Below are 10,346 nucleotides of genomic sequence, written 5' to 3' on the forward strand. Positions count from 1 at the left end.
TAATAGCATGGCACTTTGAATTCGATATGAGAATTTTTTTTCTTGTTTTTTTTTTTCTAAACCATTAGATTATGTATCGAAAGAGTAGTATGAGATAAAAGGCATTTCCGATTTTAGCTGATTTATCGGAGGCCTCTTTCAGCGTCACAAACTTTTTTGTTTTCACGACGGAAGGCTCTTAACAATATTTCCGTTATGAAAGACTAGGAAATATTTATTTATATTTTTTTTATAATTTAACTAGGAAAAAAAAAAAGAAACTTTGGGATTGCTGAATAACAAACGAAATAATAAAGCAACGGAACCATCATAGTATTTTTAAATTACAAAAAAAAAAGGAAGGGTGGTTATTGGATCATTTACTGCTCTGGGTCTGATAGATCCTCTATTTTCTATTCCTTCGATGGAAGGTAAAAATGAATTCCATTGTGGAGCCGTATGCAATGCACAAAGGATGCCTGTACGGTTGTTAATCCTATCTTTTTTCTTATTATCTTTGACTCATCACGATCATGCGAGATAGAGAAAACCTTTTATTAAATCATCAGGGTAATGATCCATCAACCTGCTAGTTCTTTTTATGAGGCACAAACGGGAGAATTTATCCTGGAAGCGGAAGAACTACTGAAGCTGCGCGAAACCATCACAAGGGTTTATGTACAAAGAACAGGCAAACCCTTATGGGTTGTATCCGAAGACATGGAAAGGGATGTTTTTATGTCAGCAACAGAAGCCCAAGCTCATGGAATTGTTGATCTTGTAGCGGTTGAATAAAAAATAGCAGGGATTTCACGCAAAAATCCGAAATTTTATATTTTATCTTCTTACCGGGGGTTAATATAATATTTTCTATTACTATTAATACTATTAATATAGAATATAGAAGTAATTCATAATCATCCGGTTAGGATTGATCTAAACCAACTCATTATGTATACAATTCAACATGCCAACTATTAAACAACTTATTAGAAACACAAGACAGCCAATCAGAAATGTCACCAAATCACCCGCCCTTGGGGGATGCCCTCAGCGTCGAGGAACATGTACTAGGGTGTATGTGCGACTCGTTCAGACCATGGACCGGGACAAAAGAAAGTACAAAATTTTTCCCGTATCAGTGATCAGTACCAGTGAATAGGATAGAATGAATGGAAGAACTCCGTTCACTACCTAAAAACTAAAAATAAATAAAAAAGATTTAGTATATCCTTTTATTGTGTATCAAATTTATGGTTTCTATTGGTGCAAATCCAATCACTTCAATTTTAGATGAGAAAGAATTCCCCATTGGTAACAAATGCTTATCCATTAAGCAGAGGAAATCCTATTTAACAGAAAGATTATGGCCTTATTCTTCCAAGAACGGACTAAGAGGGTCAGCTACCCAACTAATCTTCATAATTAAATACCGTTACTGTATAGGTGGATCTCGTTGTGAAAGACCGATTACTAGTTAATTCATGGGTAGAGCCAAAGAGGGTGAACTGTACAAGTTAACAATAACATTGATGAAATAAAAGAAGGAGCTCCGGTGTATAGAGAGGACCTCACCGTTTAAGAAGTAACCATAGAAACGAAGGAACCCACTATTTCTTTATCCATTTCTATTTTTATTTATTTACTCTATGTTTGTTTTTTTTTTTTTGATACTTAGTATCAATACAATTTCGTATTTTAAGGTGACTAGAACAAAAAAAGAAATCGTGGTCGGGAAGGTTATAGTAGCAAAAGCCATTGGAATTTTTATTTTATACATTGGAAAAATCCGTTTTGTTATTAATAGACTAGGAAAGGAGAAAGGAATAACTGAAAGAAAGGAAATCAATTAGTTATTCATCAAAGTTTCATTTATTCAATGACTAGAATTAAACGAGGATATATAGCTCGGAGACGTAGAACAAAAATTCGTTTATTTGCATCAAGCTTTCGAGGGGCTCATTCAATACTTACTCGAACTATTACTCAACAGAAAATAAGAGCTTTGGCTTCAGCTTATCGGGATAGAGGTAGGCAAAAAAGAAATTTTCGACATTTGTGGATCGCTCGAATAAATGCAGTAATTCGATATAATAAGGTATACTACAGTTATAGTAGATTCATACACAATATGTACAAGGGTCAGTTGCTTCTTAATCGTAAAATACTTGCCCAAATCGCTATATTAAATAGGAATTGTCTTTATATGATTTCCAATGAGATTATAAAATAAGAAGATTGGAAAGAATCCAGCGGAATGCTTAAAATGGAGTTCTCTGGAGAATGAACTCCGAGAAGGTAGAGTAGAAATTAGTATGATAAAATATGATAATATGATAAAGTAGTCAAAATGAGCAAATATGTTCAATAAAAAAAAGATTTATTATTCTTCCCCTATTCGTTTTTTTCTTACGCCACGACAAAAAAATCCAGATTTTCGGATTTTTCGAACAAAGCATCAATCTGCGGTTGAGTTTAGATTATAATTTAAATTCAATTGAAGAGTAAGCCTATTTATTCCTGGTTCTAAGACCACTAGTTCTAGCGGTCGACTCGCTTCTTTCAAATTGTTTCTCATTATTAAGAAAAGGTAACAAAGATAAAATACGAGCTTGTTTTATAGCAATAGTAATTAAGCGTTGCTGTTTTAAGGTCAATCTATTTACCCGTCTAGATAATATTTTTCCTTGTTCACTAATAAATCGACTAATTAAACTCATGTTTCTATAATCAATTCGATCCCCCGATTGAATCGGGGGCAAACGCCTACGAAAAGATCGTTTGGATTTAAGAAGGAGTCGCTTGGATTTATCCATGGTTTGTTTATTCCTTATCCCGAAAATCCTATTTCGATCGGATCTAAAATGATTTAGAATTAAGAAATAGGATTTGGTTTGTTTATATTTAAATCTAAAATATGTCTAATATATGTAATTTTTCATCTTCCTTGGATTGGAAAAGGGTGACACACAGACGATCGGTTCGATCTATTTCTTTATCTCCCCATGAATCGTATGTTTGTAACAACGGGGACAGAATTTTCTCAATTCCAACCGACTAGGCGTATTGTGTCTATTCTTTTGAGTAATATATCTGGAAACCCCCATTGATTCCTTATTAACACCGTTTCGAACACAACGAGTACATTCCAAAATAACTGTTACTCGGGCATCTTTACCCTTGGCCATGAACCTCCCTTGGATTTTTGATTCACGCAACTCTTCCATTTTCCGATCCAAAATGAAGAAAAGAAGAAAGAAAAAAAGATAAGTTGGTAACTCGAAATAAAATTATGAAAGATTTCGTTGCAATCAAATATAGTAATACAATGATTTCTAAATTTAGAATCGCAGTACAGTTTTTCATTTAAGTATCTTGTATGATATTGTTGCCCTAGCCATCACATTTTCATTTCCGTTCCGTTCTCACTCTTTTATTAATTCAATTGGACCCCGGCGCCGAGTCCGAGTTTGACTGAGGTTGAATACACTTTTATTGTTTCTCTTTTCTAACTTATTCTAAGTCTAAAAACTCTAAAAAAAAAGAAGGGGAAGGGGATTAGTCACAGATATTTGATTGTTTTTCTAATCTTCTTCACCCCTTCCCAAGTCAATAACTAGAATTAAAAAAATGGGAATACCAACGCATCTGGGAATAAACGATTGATCTCTATTAATAGACCCGCTAAAGACCCGAACCATATCGTACTTACTACCGGTGCCACGGAGAGATATGTTTTTAGATCTCGCATTTAAAACCCTCCTACTTTATAGTAATTTGTAATACATAATGGTATTACATACCATCAAATGTATATATAGTTAATAACCGCTTGTATTGTCCGCGGAATTCCTAATTCAAATTGAAATGTACAACAGTTCAATTCGGTAGATATTCCCTTTTTTATTATAAAAAAAATATGTCGCTTTCCGCCCCCACAAATATTCTTTTTTCTTTACGGCGGATTTCATATTTATTATTTCATACGTATATAAGTCTTTTTATTATATTTTATATATGTTATATGATATGAGACAAAAAAGAAGAAATGGCAAGATAATTTGTGTATACCAATGGACGAAATAAAAAAAAAATGTGGAAAACAAGACAGGGATTCTCTACAATGACACTGTAGACCAATTGAAAGGGATGTAGCGCAGCTTGGTAGCGCGTTTGTTTTGGGTACAAAATGTCACGGGTTCAAATCCTGTCATCCCTACCTATTACTTATCGTCTGAACAGTAACGAGGAATCAATTGAGATCCATAAAAATTGAACATACATATACCGAATCAATCTTTTTTTTTATTTAATTTTCTGATATTCTATATGATAATATATTTATGCAAGATATATTAGGGTTGCATTTAGTTTGATAATAAAACGCTCTTAGTTCAGTTCGGTAGAACGTGGGTCTCCAAAACCCGATGTCGTAGGTTCAAGTCCTACAGAGCGTGATTCGATTCTTGTTATTGTTAGATCGAAAATTATACTGAAATAATTCAACATAAATAAAAATTTGACCTCCTATAAAGCAAGTAGGAGGTCAATCAAAAAAAGAGCTGTTAATTAATCAAAGGTCCAACTGATCCCCCCGTCTGTATTGTAAATATGCGGTCACAAATAATCCAGCCAAAGTAATAGGAATTAGACCTAATACGATTCCAAATAGAAAAACTTCAATCATTTCAATTTAGTTGAACGAGGAAAAGGAGAGGTAATATCTATCCTTAAAATATTAATCTGTATTGCCCATGAATCTCAATGACCAAGAATTGGAAATTGAATTGACAAGGTAAAGAACTCTACAATATATAGAATATATGGAATACCACAGAAATGTTTCTTTTTTTGAATTGTGCATTCAATTTATTTCAATCAAATAAGTCGTATCTTGTTCAGACCGATAAATAAAGCTGAGGTTATAGTTAAAACTGCTAGTAAAAAACCGAAATAACTAGTGATAGTAGGCATGACGAGGCTAAATGAAATACGTTATTTTTATCCATATGTTTATAAAGCACTTCCCTAAGTTTCTATTTTTGAAAGATACGCGGATGGATAAGTAAAAATACCAATTGAAAGAATAAATTCAATTGAAAGTTTTTGATTTATCTATTATTATCATTATAGATGATACTAACAAAAATCTTGTGACATAGGTAAGAAATCAATTCGGCATCTGTCTCTCTATCCCGCGATTCCGAATCAACGGATTCATTGGACAACTCAAGAGTTGTAAAAACTAATATTCTTATTATAAACAATAATTTTTTTATTAAAAATTAATTTAATATATAAATCTATTAACTATTAAATGGATTCTAAATAATTAGAAAGATAAAATATATAAAAAAATTTTTAATATTAAAAAAAAAAATAATAATAAATAAACTATGTTGTGTAACTTGATTCCAAAAATGAAATGTTCTTTGAATCGCTGAAGAATGAATGACCTTATAATGCCCTTTATTTTAATTTTATTCCAACTAATTAAATTTTCAGTAGTGGGTTCATTCCCATAAAATCTTGAATAAAAAGAAAAAAGTATCGCACGATCAGATCACTCGAAACTAGGTTCTACATTTTTGCTTTCCATATTAAAACCATTCTTCTAATTAGTTGAAGAACGATCCTTTGAGTCTAATATAACAACAATAATGCGTGCATTACGAATATTGATTATTATTTTATTCGTTGTTCTCTTTCTTTCATCGAATGGTATGTACTACTGTTACTTGTTACTGGACGACTAACCAATTCCTTAAAATAAAAAAAAGATTCAAACAAAAAATATAACTACAAACACAAAAGGAATATTTCTAGATTTCACGTCTAATTTAATTTAATTTTGGAACTATGAGAATCTGCTTCCTGAATTATTATAAACCAACCAGTAGGATTCACATTTTACCCAATCTTCGGTTTCTAGCCCGAAGCCAATAACCGAGACAACCCTTATACTACTACAGGAATTTTCCGAATTTTATATTGAATGAATGGTACATGATTCTACATCGACAAGCACCAAGAAAAGAAGAAATTAATTATTTAGTGCTTCATTTCGATACTGATTGTGAAATTGCGTTGCTGCGTCAGAAGAAGGATAGCTATACTGATTCGGTATACTCTGAAAACACCCTCGGTACAATATTGACGATCTTACAAAGATAAAATTTCAGTTAATTTCCATTTACTGATCTCATCTTTTACGGAATCGATCACCTTTTGACTGTACAAGAATATGTGGAGCTCGGCATGTCTGGAAGCACAGGAGAACGTTCTTTTGCTGATATTATCACCAGTATTCGATACTGGGTCATTCATAGCATTACTATACCTTCTCTATTCATTGCAGGTTGGTTATTCGTCAGCACGGGTTTAGCTTACGATGTTTTTGGAAGCCCTCGTCCAAATGAGTATTTTACAGAGAGCCGACAAGGAATTCCATTAATAACTGGCCGTTTTGATTCTTTGGAACAACTCGATGAATTTAGTAGATCTTTTTAGGAGGACCAAATGACTATCGATAAAACTTATCCTATTTTTACAGTGCGATGGTTGGCTGTTCACGGACTAGCTGTACCTACCGTTTCTTTTTTAGGGTCAATATCAGCAATGCAGTTCATCCAACGATAAACCTAATCCGAATTATAGAGCTATGACACAATCAAATCCGAACGAACAAAATGTTGAATTGAATCGTACCAGTCTCTACTGGGGGTTATTACTCATTTTTGTACTTGCTGTTTTATTTTCCAATTATTTCTTCAATTAAATAAAAGAAAATACTAAATAATAGTACGAATTATCTTATCCCATTCGGAAGGATATCATCTCATAATTATCTATGACTGTTTCTGTCTCTAGCACGACCACTTGATGAAATGTGGAGGGAAGTGGGACAAATGGCCGAGACTACTGGAAGGATTCCTCTTTGGATAATAGGTACTGTAACTGGTATTACTGTGATCGGTTTAATCGGTATTTTCTTTTATGGTTCATATTCTGGATTAGGTTCATCCCTGTAATAATCGGATGAACTGAGTTGTAGACATGAAAGCGTAAGAACTCAACAGGATCCCCCTCGAATCAGAAAAAAAAGAGGGGGTAGGTCCCGTTGAGCTCTTACTAATTAGAATAATTTATTCGTATAAATGACAAAATGTATCTTTCCGATGTTTCAAAAAACTTCATTTCTTTATAATTATGAATTGCTTCAAAAAGTTGATTCAGAACATATCTTTCGCGATAGTATAGGTCGAGACTTTCAAAGTGAAAAAAAAAGAAAGAGAGAATCACTCGATTCCCTCTTTCTGGATGACACAATCACAATATAACAATAATATATTTCTATCGATCAGATATCACAAACCCTTTAATATACTAATAGAATTTTCTTTAGTTATTTTAATATAAAAAAAATTTATAAGTTCATTGAATTTGTTCACTACTTATGTAATAAATCTAAAAAAAGGTTCTGATAAACCGGGAAAAATTGAAACCAAGAATAGGGATCTTTGACGAACGGGATCAATAATAATTAATTATTTTATTATTTCGACACAAGAACAAGAAAAGGAATTTTTCTGGTGTCGAAGACTAGGAAGACGAATAATCCCTTCTAGAATTTTTTGTTCCCTTCATTTTTTTTCTATTCTCCATTTAATTATCTTATTTTTAATATCTAATCGAATTTTATTCTATTAGAATCAAAATGGATACATTCAATGACATTTCAATCTGACACCAGTGACATAATAATACCGCTCCTATTTGTATTGTAAAAAACAAAGAAATAAAGAAGAGGTAAAATAGTCTTCCTCACAATATCCATACTATGACTAGTAATGCGGTACAAGTCATTCCCGAAATAGGGTAGAAAAAGAATATAAGCAAAAACAAGGAAAAGGTTTTTCATAATTTTTTGATCATACATAATTAAATTATAGAATTGCCAACAAGAATTTGGTTTTGTTTACGAACTTGATGTTGATAAATCCGCAGATTTAGAAATTCATTTCGGACAATTGAACCTTCTCAAACTGTTTCTTTTTAAGAACCAAAAATATTTGTGCCAAAATAACAGATGCAAAAAAGAACAAAAGGCCTTGGACACGTAATGGATCTTGAAGGACTATTTCCGCATCTCCCTGACCAAATCCTCCCACATTAGGATTACTCGTTAATGGTTGATCAAGTTTGATAGATTCGCCCTCTGAAACAAGAAGTTCTGGTCCTGGAGGGATAATATCAACCACTTGACGCCCATCCGATGCATCCACTATGGTTATTTCATATCCTCCTTTTTCTTTTCGTATTATTTTGCTTACTATACCTGCTGCTGTAGCATTATAAACATTATTATTACTCTTACTCCCGTCGGGATAAATCTGACCCCTTCCCCTGTTCCCGCCTACGTATATGGGATATTTTAAGAAGTGAACATCTTTCTTAGTCGCAGGGTCCGGGGAAAGAATAGGAAAGGTGATTTCACTATATTTCTGACCAGGAACAGGACCTATAACAAGAATATTTTTTTTAGTGGGACGATAGCTCTGAAAAGACAGATTGCCTATCTTTTCTTTAATCTCGGGAGAAATACGATCGGGGGGGGCTAATTCAAACCCTTCGGGTAAAATCAGAACAGCCCCCACATTCAAACCGCCCTTTTTACCATTCGCAAGAACTTGTTTCAGTTGCATATCATAAGGAATTCGAACAACTGCTTCAAATACAGTATCAGGAAGTACCGCTTGTGGAACCTCGATATCCACGGGCTTATTAGCTAAATGGCAGTTGGCACAGACAATACGGCCGGTTGCTTCTCGTGGATTTTCATAACCCTGCTGTGCAAAAATGGGATATGCATTTGAAACGGGTGCCCAAGTTATTATATATATCATGAGTGATACGGAAATAGATCGAGTAATCTCTTCCTTTATCGAAGAAAAGGTATTTCTAGTTTGCATGGTCCAATCATTGAGCCCAAAAATTTATACAATAAAATTAGGTAGGTCCCTAGTATAGTTCCCTATCCATGATTCTGCTATTTACTGAAATAATGTTACTCGAATATAGGAGGCATCCTTCTGGATGGGTAGAAGGAATAAATAAAATTTTTAATGTTTTACTTATGTACAAAGTAACAAACATTAGATTTTTCAGTCATTCATTGAATGATAAATCACTACAAGTGACGGAGATACACGATTTAAATAACGGAAGATCCAATATTTAAAAATTGTGTCAAGAATGACTGGAAAAGTGGAAACAAGACCGGATATAATTTCATCGTTATGAGAAAATCCAAAATCTTTGTAGACAGAACCAATCATTAGTTCCCAACCATGGGGCGAATGGAATCCTATACATAAATCTGTTAATAAAAGAATAGAAAAAGCTTTTATTGTGTCGCTTAAGTTATATAGGAACTCTTGAACCCAAGAGTTAAGAATAACAAGTTCTTCATTACCAAGAATAGAATAACCGCTTAGAATAACGAAACAGATTATATTTGTCGAGAAGTGCAAAATCGTATGGATACGATCCTCATTGTGCATCTTGATCAATTGGATCGTTTCTTTGTAGATTCCGATACGAAGCTTTTGTAGATGTGTTTCTGGGTATTCCTTTAGCATTTCGTCCAAGAGAAAGAGTTCCTCTAATTCTATAACTTTTTTTATAATACTCTTTTCTTGAATATCATTCAAAAAAATTTCGGATTGCCCAGTATTCCACCAATTAGTAACCCAAGATTCTAGGCTTTTATTAAATGAAAGAGAGATCCACCAGGGCAAAAATACTATAGATGCAAGATATAGAAGGGGAAAGAATTCTTTCTTTTTTGCCATTTTTTCGTCTTTTATTTTTTAATGAACTCACTTCATTCGTTAACTCTCTACACTACTAATATTTATATCAAACATAAGTTCTATTACAAGTCATATGGATACTATTATGAATCCATTCCCTGTTTTTTAGTTTTTGATTTGTGATTCATTGGTTAGTCCTTGAATTTCGAAATAATACAGAAAGAAAATAACAAAGAGTCCACTTTTGTTACTATGGAGTAGATTTACATACGCATAAAAAAAAATTTCGGACAAAGACTGTTTTCTGGCTGTTCCGTATACGTCTGCTTTGGCTCAAATGAGCATTCTGAAGAAATTCCAGTTAAGTTATACTATTACTATGGTCTATAAAAAAGACGATTCTTTCATTTCAGTTTTATCCCTCTTGCTACGAACTAAGAAAGCATTCATTCTGAACTTCATTTTTCAAAAAACTTCAATTGGTACACGCAAGAAATAGGCCAATTCGGCAGCCTTTTGCTCAATTTCTCGTGGGGTCAGATTCTGATCGGT

General features: G+C 33.2%; 2 non-coding genes and 1 pseudogene across 2 annotated transcripts; all 3 read left to right on the forward strand.

The window, feature by feature from the left end:
- Window positions 1-4,124: 4,124 nt before the first annotated feature.
- TRNAP-UGG (transfer RNA proline (anticodon UGG)) lies at window positions 4,125-4,198 on the forward strand. The gene has a single exon. It is a non-coding gene; the product is annotated as a tRNA-Pro (tRNA).
- A 164-nt stretch (window positions 4,199-4,362) lies between these two features.
- TRNAW-CCA (transfer RNA tryptophan (anticodon CCA)) lies at window positions 4,363-4,436 on the forward strand. The gene has a single exon. It is a non-coding gene; the product is annotated as a tRNA-Trp (tRNA).
- Window positions 4,437-5,440: 1,004 nt separating this feature from the next.
- LOC148207230 (uncharacterized) lies at window positions 5,441-6,732 on the forward strand (annotated as a pseudogene).
- The last annotated feature ends 3,614 nt before the right edge of the window (window positions 6,733-10,346 follow it).

Source organism: Momordica charantia, unplaced genomic scaffold (genome assembly GCF_013281855.1).
Source record: "Momordica charantia cultivar OHB3-1 unplaced genomic scaffold, Mcharantia_2.0 BLBB01000168.1, whole genome shotgun sequence".
Lineage (NCBI taxonomy): Eukaryota > Viridiplantae > Streptophyta > Magnoliopsida > Cucurbitales > Cucurbitaceae > Momordica > Momordica charantia.